We start from the raw sequence: 13280 nt of genomic DNA, 5'->3' as shown, positions 1-13280 counted from the left end.
CGATAGTAATATGATTGGAGAGAGTTTCAAAGAGGATTTTTAATTTTTTTTTATATTTAAAGTGGCAGTGATTTCATCATGGGTATTAAATCAGTTTTATATTAAATATTTAATAATAAAAGTTTGAGATTGCAATGAATTTAAAGATCACAAAATCAATAAAATTCAATAAATTAATCTTGAATTGATAGCAAATCATTAAACCATATTTTTTTAATTAACAATTTTTTTAAAAAAAATATGGATAAAACATAAATTAAAACTATTTTAATTTAGAAAGAGAATGACTAATGCATAAATTGTTATATTAAAATCATAATTTTTATTTATATTAAATATGGTATTAATAATTAAAAATTATAATGGCTTAATAGGCATTGATTTCATCATGGGCAATCGGTTTTTATTAACAAGGCATTTTTCCCGGCTTCACATGAGAGATTTTAAAATTTTGTGAGGAGTTTTGAGGACAATATCATATATAAAATAATATAATTAAACAATTCCAATCATAGAAACTATTTTATACCTTGAATTTCAAAGGTCTTAAGTATATTTATTACATAAATAGAATTTCAAAGGTCTTATAGATATTTATTACATAAATAATTAGGTATAATTAATGTTTTTCAATTATTAATATTATAAGTAATATAAATAAAAAGTTAAATGTTATTAAAAAAAATTAAAATTGTTCTTTGAAACGCTCTCGGAGTAGATTATACATCTACTTTAATAGTATGTATAGAATATTTAATAAGCTCTTCTAATGAAAACGGATGGTAATTTAGAGAGGGTTTCAAAGAAGATTTTTAATTTAATTTTATTTTTTTGTATATATTTAAAGTGGTATTAATTTCATTACGGTCATTGAATTGGTATTATATTGAATATTTAATAAGAAACATATGGTATTCTAAATGGAGGAAGTTTACAGGAAGATTTTTAAATTTTTTTTTTAAAGAAATTTTACCATTGCATTATGAACATATAAGATTTAATGAAATTGATTTCATCATAGGCGTTCAATCGGCTTTATATTAAACATTTAATAAGACCTATTCATAGAAATGGATGATATTTGAAAACAAAAAATTTTTGCTAAATTTATTTGGAAGTATTTGTTTAGAAAAGAATAAACAACATTTATTTGGTATCACATAAAATATAAAAACTTATGATATTAATAATTTGTTTAAATTTTTTTAATTACATTTAAGTTTTATTTATATTACTTATGATGTTAATAATTGAAAACTTTAAATGTACTTATTTATTTATACAATAAATATTAATAAAACTTTTAAAATCCAAGGTATATAATAGTTTTCATTACATAGTTGTTTAATTATATTATTTTACTAATTTGCTCTCAGAGTGTTTCTAAGAACAAATGTAATTTTTTATTACATTTAAATTTATTTAAATTATTTATTATATTAATAATTGAAAAGCTTTAATTGTGTTTATTTATTTATGCAATAAATGTGCATAATATCTTTGAAATCCAAATTATACAATAGTTTCCATTTAGGAGTTGTTTAATTATATTATTTTTTTATAGATGATTTTGCCTCAAAACCCTTACAAAATTTTTAAAACTCTGATGTGAAGCCAGGAAAAATGCCTAGTAAAAATAATGTTCTTTGATAATACTATCCTTACAAATAAAATTTAAGAATGCCCACATTTTGTTTTATAATAAAATTTTCATTTTCATTGAACTAATTAAACAAGAAATCTGATAGTTAGAATTAAACTTGAATGATCTACAAAACTAAATTTAATTGAATTAAAATAAAATGAAAACTTATGACAACACCTTGTGCATTACACACTATAAACTCAAATTTGCAAAGTTTCTTATTCAAGGATGAAAATGTTACAATTGCTTGCTCATTGTAATTTCTGTTGCATATAAATGTCCCATAAATGAAAATTTATGGTTATTGACTTTAATGACATCAATATATGTTTTCTTAAGAGTTGGCTTGGTACATTTGACCCAATTCAAAACAATTTATCTCATAAGGTAAAGTCATACAAATATAAAGGTAAATTAATTAAAAGAATTCCAAGCATGAGAACAAGATTTACTATACATTGACCTTCTCCTGGTGACATTCTGATTCATAGGTTACAATGTAACCTAAAGCTTACATGTCTCAATTAAAATGACGAAAAACACCTCGAGAGTCGTTGGGTTGAGCTTTCACAAGGCCCAATAATATGATTGGGCCCAATCATGGATTATAAAGATAATGATCTTTAATGGTGCTAATCTTACAAATAAATGAATATGAAGATAAAAGTAATCTCAATTTAATTTTTGAATAATTTAAGAGTGTCCATATGATGATTTATAATAAAAATTTTATTTTAATTAAACTAATTAGATGAGAAATTCGATTACTAGAATCAAACTAGATTAGTCCAAAATAACTAAATTTAATCAAATTGAAAAAAAAATGGTCAATATGCATTGTAACACATGAAGAAAATGTTACAATTGTCCACTTAATGTAATTTTTTGCTATATATAAATTTTTCAAAAATAAAAATTCGTCATTGTTGATTTGAATGATATCGACATATTTTTCCAAAGGGTTTGCTTCCTACATTAGTTTGACCCAATCTGAGCAATTTATCTCACAAAATAAACTCATACAAATCAAGAAGTAAATAAAAAAAAATATATATATATATATATATATATATATATACATATGTGCATAGCTCTAAATATGGATACTCCAAGGCCTCTTTTCTTTCTTTTAGCTTCTCTACTCCCAAAAGGCCATGCAAAAGACATAACAATATCATTGTCACAAGAAAGCCAAGGCTTTTGCATAACAATATCATTGTCACAAGAAAGCCAAGGCCCAAAGCCATGCAAAATTTTTCCTCCTTAATAAAAGACATCCATGTTTTATTTATTCTTCATCAAATATAAGATTGTTTTTGCTGAAATTTCTTTTGACAAAATTAAATTCATGAAATTAAATATAAATTTGGTATATGATCCAAATATGGAGTTTGTTTACCAAACGCTGATATAGATTTGTATTATCAACGCATCTGAGATAGAGGTCTATACTACAATAATCACTATTTTAAAAAGTTTTTTAATATTGATGAGTAGATAATTGAGTATTCTGAACGTCAATATTATTTTATGATATATTCTCTTTCTTGTTTTGCCCAGTTTCCTCATAGTTAGAAGTAAGGATACTAATGGGATCAATGATATTTATTATGTATAAATTTTTATATTAAAACACTTTCTTAAATTAATAACCAGACAATCATAGCATGTGATTAATAATCAAATGTGCAAGAAGAATTTGTGCAAATAGACCAAAGTATACATTAGAGACAAAGGAAAGAAGAGAATATAGGATTAGGGTTTTACTATTGCAAAGGGAAAAGATAATAATGAGTATAAAATTAAGAGTATATATAAAGGCAAACTAAAGTAAGAAATATAAAAAACTATAATACCCATATAAAATTAGACAATTAATAAATTAACCCAATATGCTAGCATCCCCCCTCAAACTCACAATGCATCAATAGAAAGCATTGAGAGTTTGCTAACCAAAAATCGAAAGAGTGGAGTGGAATGTGCCTTGGTCAACAAGTCTGCGAGCTGCATGGAAGTAGAGACAAAAGGTAATGTGATGGTGCCACTATGATAATGATGACGAGTGAAATGACAATATATCTCGATATGTTTGGTGCACTCATGAAACACAGAGTTATGTGTAATCTAAATAGCACTGGTATTGTCACAATACATGGAGCGGGGTCTGAGAGAGAAACACCAATATCGGCAAGTAACCAATGCAACCAAACAATTTTAGCGGTAATGGATGCAATCGCACGGTATTCTTCTTCGTTAGATGAGTGAGAGACAGCAATTTGTTTTTTGCTCTTCCAAAAGATAAGAGAATCACCCAAAAATATACAAAAACCTGTAATAGGCTTGCTATCGGAAGAATTACCACCCTAATCGACATCTGAGTAGGCCCATAGTTCTAAAGTAGATGTGGAAGGAAAAAGTAGACTCTAAAATTGTGTTCCTTAAAGATATTGAAAAATATAAAACACAGTCACCCAATGAACTGTAGAAAAAGAAGCAACAAACTGGTTAACAATATGAACTACGTAAGCAATATCAAGCCTAGTGATAGTGAGGTACACGAGCCAACCAACAACAGTATAGTACAGAGAAGTATTTGATAATGGAATATCATCTAAAGGAGAATACCGAACATTAAGTTCATGAGGGGTATCAACTATGCTAGTGTCAAAGAGGCGAACTTATTCAAAAATGTCAACAATGTACTTGGATTGAGAAAGAAGATAGCCACAAGTAGAGCAAGTTCCTTCAATTCCCAAAAAATAACGTAGGGACCCTAATTTTTTCATCTCAAAATCACAGGCCAATTGAAGTTTTAACTCAGTGATTCCATCCACATCATCCCCAGTAATAATTATATCATCAACATATAAAAAGAGTAGAATATGACCAGAAAAAGTACATATGACAAATAGAGCATAGTTGTGTGGACTGGGATGAAATCCAAGAGATCTAAGCACAAGAGAAAACTTTTCAAGCCAAACTCGAGGAGCTTATTTAAGCCCATACAGAGCCTTCTTTAGTTTGCAAACTTCACTAGGTTAATGAGCAACACCTAGTGGAGGTACCATTTACACTTATTTTTGAAGATTTCCATGCAAGAATGCATTTTTAACATCCATTTGAGAAATTGGCCATTGACGAATCGAAGCAACTGCAATAAGAGTATGAATGGTAACATACTTAGATACTGGGGAAAACATCTCCTCATAATCTATACCATATTGCTGAGAAAATCCTTAAGTGACTAAGCGAGCTTTGTATCACTCAACTGACCCATCAGATTTAGTTTTAATCTTATACACCCAACTAGAGCCAATCACAGTCTTCCATAAAGAAAGGGGAACAATATCCCAAGTACCCATCTTGTATTAAGTAAATAGTTCTTCAGTCATTGCCTGGTGCCACAAGGGATCAAGTACAAACTCTTTATAGGAAGAGGGCTCTGAGAGGTGGTGAATAGAAACCAAAAAGTAAGAAAATGAAGTTGAATAAGTAGAGTAGAGAAAATCAGGTAATTGAGTGGACTTATGAGTTCGTTGAGGATAACGAGGGTAAGGATCCTCGACCATAGGAGCATCTTGCGAAGTAGTAGGAATAGAGGGAGCATCATCAATAAGCTGAGAATCAATGTTTGAAGAGTTAAAAGAATCAGCCTTGCAAGAATTGTTATTAGGAAAAGGAGTGTTGGAAACATTTGGTTCACAAAAAGGATTGATACAAGTGAGATCAGACTTTGGAACACTAGAAGAGTTGGAGTGAATAGAATAGAATGGTATATGCTCAAGAAACACAACTTGACGAGAAATGTAGAGTCTTTGGCTAACAGGATCATAACATCAGTATCCCTTTTGACCTTCACCATAACCACAAAAACCATAGAGAGCAGAACGAGAAGTAAGTTTCCTACATTAAATGTGAGGTTGAAGAACGAAACAAGTAGAACCAAAATCACTTAAGGCAGAGTAATCAGGAGCAATGACAATACAACTGCTGAAAGGATGACAAACCTGAAGTGATGAAATAAGGAATTCTATTGATTTAATGCACAACGGTAAGGATGGCTTCTCCAAAAATTCCCTAAGAACATTGGTAGATAATTAGAGGGAGTGTGTAGTTTCAACAATATATCTGTATTTTCTTTTTGTAACACCATTTTGTTCTGGGGTATCAATACAAGAGGTTTGATGGAAAGTCTCATCCAAAGCAAGCAATTCAGAAAATCTATTAAAGGTATATTCACCACCTAAGTCACATCATTTTTGTCCAAATCATTTTAGTTGGATCCATGAAAGCTGTAGAATGGAATAACCTGCCTCTGATACCAAGATAAATAATCAAATGTGCAAGAAGAATTTGTGCAAAGAGACCAAAGTATACATTAGAGACAAAGGAAAGAATAAAATGGAATATTAGGGTTTTGTTATTGCAAAGGGAAAAGATAATAATGTGTACAAAATATAGAGTATATATAAAGACAAACTATAACAAGAAATATAAAAATACTATAATTCCCATATAAAATTAGACAATTAATAAATAAACCCAATATGCTAACAACATGCACATTGCAATTGTTCATCTTATGTTGCTACATATTCTCTGGCCCATTTTGATTAATCTTATCATAAATCTGAGCATGATGAAGGCTGAAATCTCATATAAGAGATGTTTGGTTGCCTGTAAGCAAGTGTGATGTAATTTGATTTACAGGTAAAATGCCAACATAGGTTGTTTGGTTTGCTGTGAAAAGATATATGCAATGATTTAAATTACTGATTTTGGGTTTTTTGCTGTATTTGGACTTACGACAAAATTAGTTATAAGTCAAAATGTAGAGAATGGGTTGGAATAAAGTAACTCCTTAGCCAAGCATGTGAGCCTTTCTTCCCTATCTCTTGTGTTGCCCCGTTGTCACTCTGGTGATCTCATCACTCTCGGCTCCAGTCATCACCGGTTGAGTTCTCGCTTGTAGGTAATCTCACTTTTCTCTACTGATGCAATGAATTCGATCTCTCATGGTTTCTCTATATTTCTCTTTGATTATCCATAGAAGGAGGATCATTTCCATCTTCCCGCGCCGTGGGTGCATATTAATCTTGGAGCTCCTGAGACGGCGATAATGGCTTCTCTATAAATCTTGTGTTGTTGATCTGATTCCTTATTTTGTATTGTAGTAGTGTTAATGAGATTATTTAGGTGATTATCGTGTTTGTTATGGAGAGTAGATAGATTTGAATTTCATATATATTTTCTTTCTTCTCCTGGAATCTCTACCTTCTATTTAGATGGATTTTGATTTAGGGTTGTTTTAATTTTTTTTTTTTTTAATTTTTACCAATGAACTCTTCATGTACATCTTATTTACTAGGGAGAAAAACAAAATCTTTATTGAGTGAAAATATGGCTTTTTTATGACTCCAGCACCATGATTTCATCCATGAAGATCTTTTTCTTTCCCCTTTCTTAAGTCGGTAATAATTGTATCCTGTGCTTCATGGATTTCTGGCCATATTTGTCTAATTTTTTATTCATTTGGTTTTTTAGCGGATGTGTTGATTCACCACATTATTAGTATTGTGAATCTCACCTGATTTTTTTTTGTTCTTCTTGCTATTAGAAATAATATGATTCATTCTTTGGGAATTGTTAGCCATTCCGTTTTGTTTATTCTAATGTATTTTTAGTTGTATGTGGAATGTTTGGTGGTTATCTAGCTAATTACTAGTTTGGAGCTATTGTTCTCTATGATTTGGATGACTTTGATAATTTGGATAAACTAAATCTATTTATAAAAATTGTGCCAATGCTCTAGATATGACAAATTCCCGGGAATATGATGGTTTCATTCTTTTTGTTTAATATCACAGATCCACATCATCCAAAAACTATAAAAAAAAAGTCCATATTGCTTCTACTATGATGAAGACACACTCCCATGCCAACTACACCACCTACGGATGGTAATACTTCAGCTGATATATGAGAGGAAGCATATTAAGGACTATTTACACGAAATCGTGCTAAACAAATCCAAAACCAGGTGAACGATAACTTAAGCTTATTCTTAAATTATATTGAAATTGTGGTGTTTTCAATTTCTTCAACTTTAATTGTACTTAGGTGCACCGGAAGTGAGGACATAATTCCAAACTTAGTCAAATAAGAGGATAGCAAGAGAGAAGCATTTGGAGCTACGCCACATGTGGGCCTCACACTCACATGCACGTCCAAGAAGAAAATTGTGCCTATCTTCCCTGGTCCCACGCAAACAAAGGAAGATGTGGTTTCTTTTTATGACAAATCAGCCGAAAATATCCCTTTCCTAAACCAACCCAATTTCTGGAAGGAAACAAAATCAAATCCCAATCAACCAGGAAATCAAATATTCCAAGATTAAGAGTGGAGAGATTCGCCTACCATCTTCGCTACAATACCCGCAGGATACTATTTCTATATTTAGATCGATTATCTAGCCAATTTTATTTTTCTATTTTTAGATTGTTTTCCTAGCAAATTTTTATTTTCTATTTTTAGATTGATTCCCTATCTAATTCTAATAAGATAGTTTTCTTGTATCCTAAGTTTAAGTTGGCTATAAATAGCCTTGCACCTTCTCTTTTGAAGGTTAGAACTTTGATTATTATTCACGAAATAAGAGTTGTCTTACTACCATTGTTCTTGTGAGTTCTCCCGGATTCGCGAGAGGAAAGTTTCGGTTTTCTCCTAATTCGTACTCTACGCTTCCAGGCGTTTTGTGTGGATTAGTTTCTGGATTGTGAATCTGCGATTATTCAGACAAAGGGTCAGAGATCTTGAAGCTTCGGATTGTTTTCCCCCAACATACGGATCGCATCCATCCCCACATGTTTACAGCTAGTTATCCCTCAACCTAGATCCTACACAGTGAAGATTGGGCTATCATCTAGACCTCTTTCTTCTTCACCAAGTTGGAGCCTATCATACTACAATCTGAAAAATAAATGAGAAATCAATGTTAATATAATACTGTTAAAAATAAAATTGATAATGTAAAAATAATGGATTTTATCAAGATAACCTTTAAAACAAAGAGAATGATGTCAGGAGAGAAGAGGCTATCATTGTGAGGAGAGAAAGGTGCTATGATTTCCTCCACTTTTCTTAGATCTTCTTCTTTAATATGTTCAAATGGGGAAGACATTGATTAAAGCTAGCTTTTTTTTTCCTGTTGATGTTTTTTTTTGGGCTGTAGATGTGGATTTTTTGGAATTGTGTGATGCAATAGTAAGCTCTTGTTTTTTGGGGAGGCATATGTGGGAAAGGTAGTTAGTTTGTTGGGAAGGCTTATCAATTTCATTAATTTTAAATTATATTGGACTTTATCTGCAAAATTCAAGAATTTCATAATTAATCTATCTATCTATGCATATAATCAAACTCTAACATAATTTAAATAAAACAGGTATTCGTGATCCAGAAAAGTTGATGCATTTCTCTTTATTTTTTAACATTAATTTTTTATTTTTTAAGCAGTGAATGTTTAGAAATCAAAAAGAATATTTGTGCTTCTTGTTTTGGTATAACTGGGGAGAAAAAGGATAAAATAAATAGAAGGAATACTAAGTAACAAATACAATGGTGTACTAGGTATGAATTCTAGCGACAAAAACGTTTATGTGTTCATAACATTACCTTAACAAGAGTGGTTGTAATATATTTTCTCAGATGCTATATGTTTGGCTGAATATTATTTTTTTAAAATTCTAATGTTCTTATCCAAATTTAGATTATAAATGGACAATCAATTTGATGTCGAAAGCGTTGTGCCTGCCACCGCTACCGTTGCTGCAATTGTTGCATTAAGGTGGTACATTACGAGAAGAGGATTGAATTTGCCCTGAGAGCCATATTATAATAGGGATCAACAACGTGCAAGCTGTCTTTCAAGATTAATACACAGATCGAAGGAGGCTAGTATAACAAATCTAGGGATGAAAAGGGTTGTATTTTTTGGGTTATGTGATTTATTGAAATCAAAAGGATTGTTGTGCAACACCGTACATATAAGCATTGAAGAGAAACTAGCGATGTTTCTTCACATTCTTGGTCATAATGTGAGGAATAAGGTGATTGGACTAAATTTTTTACATTCCGGTGTAGTTGATATTTTAAACATGTATTATACACAATAGGGAGCTTCAGATGTGAATTCACCCAACCGGCCCGCACAACTACTAGTTCAGTCATTACACATGATCCAAGATTTATGCATATTTTAAGGTAAGGAAATATTGATTTACTCTACTTTATGGAAAAAGATTTATATGCAATACGTAATATATTTGTCTATTAATAAATAAGATTGCATAGGAGCACTTGGTGGTACACATATCCATGCATCCGTTCTTAAGGAAATTGTAGCTCGTTTCCATGGGAGAAAACATATTCCACTCAAAATGTGTTTGCTGCAGCTGACTTTGAATTAAGATTTACATATGTTTTAGTTGGTTAGGAGAATTCAGCACATGATGCACTTGTCCTTTGTGATGCTTTAGAAAGAGAGGATGGGCTTAGAGTGCCTGAAGGTATACTACTATTTGATAAAAATTAAAATTATTACTCTATTGTGACTATTGGAATAACTCATACAAATATCCTTGTAGGTAAGTATTACCTTGTAGATGCAGGATATTTCATAAGAGCTGGTTTTATATCACCATTTAGTGGTGTTCGCTATCATCTCAAGAAATTTAGAGCCCACACACCATGAAATAACAAAGAACTATTTAATTATAGATATTTTTCATTGCGTACTACCATGGAATGAGCATTTGGAAATTTGAATAATTGATTTAGAATTCTCACATCTAGACCATTCTTTTCATTTAAAACACAAGTGGGACAATAGATAGTATTTTTCTTCGTATGTTGTAGAATTATTTTTGTATTCAATCTTATGAAAAAATTAAGTTAATTATGTCACCTATTATTGCATTTTATATAACTTCATTGTGGTTTTGTTGTAGAATTATTATTCATGTGGTTGTTTTGTGTTGTTGCATTTTGTATTCCATCTTTGAAATTTTATGTTAATTTTGTCACCACATATAAGTATGTTTAATGTGACACTATATAACTTCATGTGGTTGTGTCTTTGAATTTTTTTCCTTTCTTTCTAATTTATTTCTTCTTCATTTATGAATATAAATTTATTGCCTTTTTTATATGTAATAGATGGACTCAGTAGAAATGATCCAAGAAAGCGAAGGTGTTGGAAGGAGATGCCTAACTAATTTTAGGTGGACAGTGATCATGACGTCATTTTTACTCAGATGCTTAGTTGAGCAAGCAAACCTTGGTCTTAAAACTGACAAAAGTTTCAAGAGTACTGCTATCAATGCAGCTGCGAGGGCTGTTAGTACAAGGTTTAACATGGCTGTAAGTGATACACATGTTATCAATCATCTCCACCATGTAAGGAAAATATGGCTAATAATAAAAAAGCTTAAGAGTTTAAGTTGAGTTTTGTGGGATGATTCAGAGAAGAAAATCATTATGGGCATTGAAAAATTCCGAACATACATACAAGTAATCTGAAATTTGTTTTTTATTTTTGTAATCGATATTTGTGTGCATTATCTCTATTTACTTATCTTTGTTTTTTTTTTTGTAGTCTCATCATACTGAAGTGGTTTACATCAATAAGCCTATTGCAAATTATGAGGAGATGGCTATTGTTTATGGGAACGATCAAGCAATGGGATCATTTGTAAGAACAGGATCTTAAAGCTCTAGAAGTCTGGGTGTCCACATGGAAATGCCATCAACACCGCCGACATTAGATTCCGACAATCAACCACAAGGGTTGGATGATTGGGACTTCGCACAATCACAACCTTCTTTGGCGAAAACACCAAAAATGTCCACTGCGAAGACTAAAGAAGTAAACAAGGGATCAAAATGTATAAGGCAGCAAGAATTGAAAGTCATGCAAAAAATCTCCATTAGATTGGACAGGCTTGCAAGTGATGCGGAGACGGACAAAGGTGTACAATTGAGAAAGAGATTGTATGATGAGGTCATTACTTTGATTGGCTATTACAATAAGTCTGACCTTGGTTTAGCAGATGACCATTTGAATGCCCAGAACAATCTGGTAACTGCTTTTATAAACAAAGATCATTACCTTCCATGCTTTTGGATGGATGGTTTCCTTAGGAAGTTGGGGCGTGATGGTGGGGTGTGAGATCATCTACTCTTATGATTTTCTTATTTTGTGTGTTTTTGAGTTTATGGACATGTGTTATTTTTGTTTGTTGTTATTGTTTGGAGTTGTTGAACTATATTATGTTTTATGAATATGTTGACAATTTAATGGTGTTGGTTGTTGAATTTGAGTTGTTGAGTTTCCAACTTGTTTGATGAACATGTTGACTTATTGAATATGATTTGTTGAGTTTATATCTTGTTTTATGAACATTATGACTTATTGAATTTGAGTTCATTGAGTTTTAGATGACATTAGTGGAATACTTGACCAATTTAAGATTAATTTTAAGTGAGTATGCTCAAGTGATAAGCACAAATTGATGGTCGTATTAGTAAGTGAAATTCAAGTATTTTGAATAACTAATTTAAATAAATAAAATAGATTTTAAATAAGTAAAATCTATTAACTTAAATCCATTTAAATAAATAAAATACATTAACTTAAATAAATAAAGTAGATTTTAAATGAAATATTAAAGAAAATTATAAAATATAAAATATTTTGAAAAAAAAGGTAATCTCACTACTTACTTTACATAGTGATTTTAATCCACAATTTACATAAAACCAAACACTTGAAAAATTAATGCAACATTTTTATTCACAGATAACCAAACAACCATAATGTAAGTCAAAATACATTAATTTCAATTACATGTAATTTGACTTACATTGTAATTTGAAATACGGGTGACCAAACAACCATAGGAAAATTTAGGGAACGATATTGGAAAAAAGCAAAAGCCACCAAGCTTCATTCAATACTTTCATTGTATACAATTACAAGAGGATTAAATTAGGCCTAATTTAGCCATGCTGAGAATCTCCTACTCATAATAGATTTCCTAACTATAAAAAATTAGATAAAGGAATATGCTGGGAATACAGTATAAAAGAATATATAAAAACACTTCCTTATTAGAGCAATATATATTATACACAAGTTATTTAAAATTTTTATGCATTTATCACTCTTATCATTTGGCCCAAGGCCAGCCTAAGCCCAATCCAAACCCAATCCAAAGTTAATGTTTGACGGGTCAGTCAAAGCCCGACCCAAACAAACCTTGAATTAAATATGGATATCATTTTTAAATGATGGGCTCGGCCCCGGGCCGACTTTTTTGGACATTTTTTGGGCTGATCCAACAGGCTGACCCATGAGCTGAGCTGACCCATTAAATTTATTATTAAATATTAATAATATAATTTTTTTAAAAATATCACAATAAATATATAATGAAAGAATGAGTAAACTTCAACCTAGTTGGTATTTACCCATATTTTAGTTTTGCAATATTTTTCTCAAGTGAAATTTAATAATAATAATAATCAATTAATAAAATTATTCATTTTTATTTTATTTTTTTAATTTTTAAATCATCAC

This window comes from Dioscorea cayenensis, chromosome 10 (genome assembly GCF_009730915.1).
Source record: "Dioscorea cayenensis subsp. rotundata cultivar TDr96_F1 chromosome 10, TDr96_F1_v2_PseudoChromosome.rev07_lg8_w22 25.fasta, whole genome shotgun sequence".
Classification (NCBI taxonomy): Eukaryota; Viridiplantae; Streptophyta; class Magnoliopsida; order Dioscoreales; family Dioscoreaceae; genus Dioscorea; species Dioscorea cayenensis.
The sequence above is the reverse complement of the archived record's forward strand: the minus strand, read 5'-3'. Positions refer to the sequence as shown.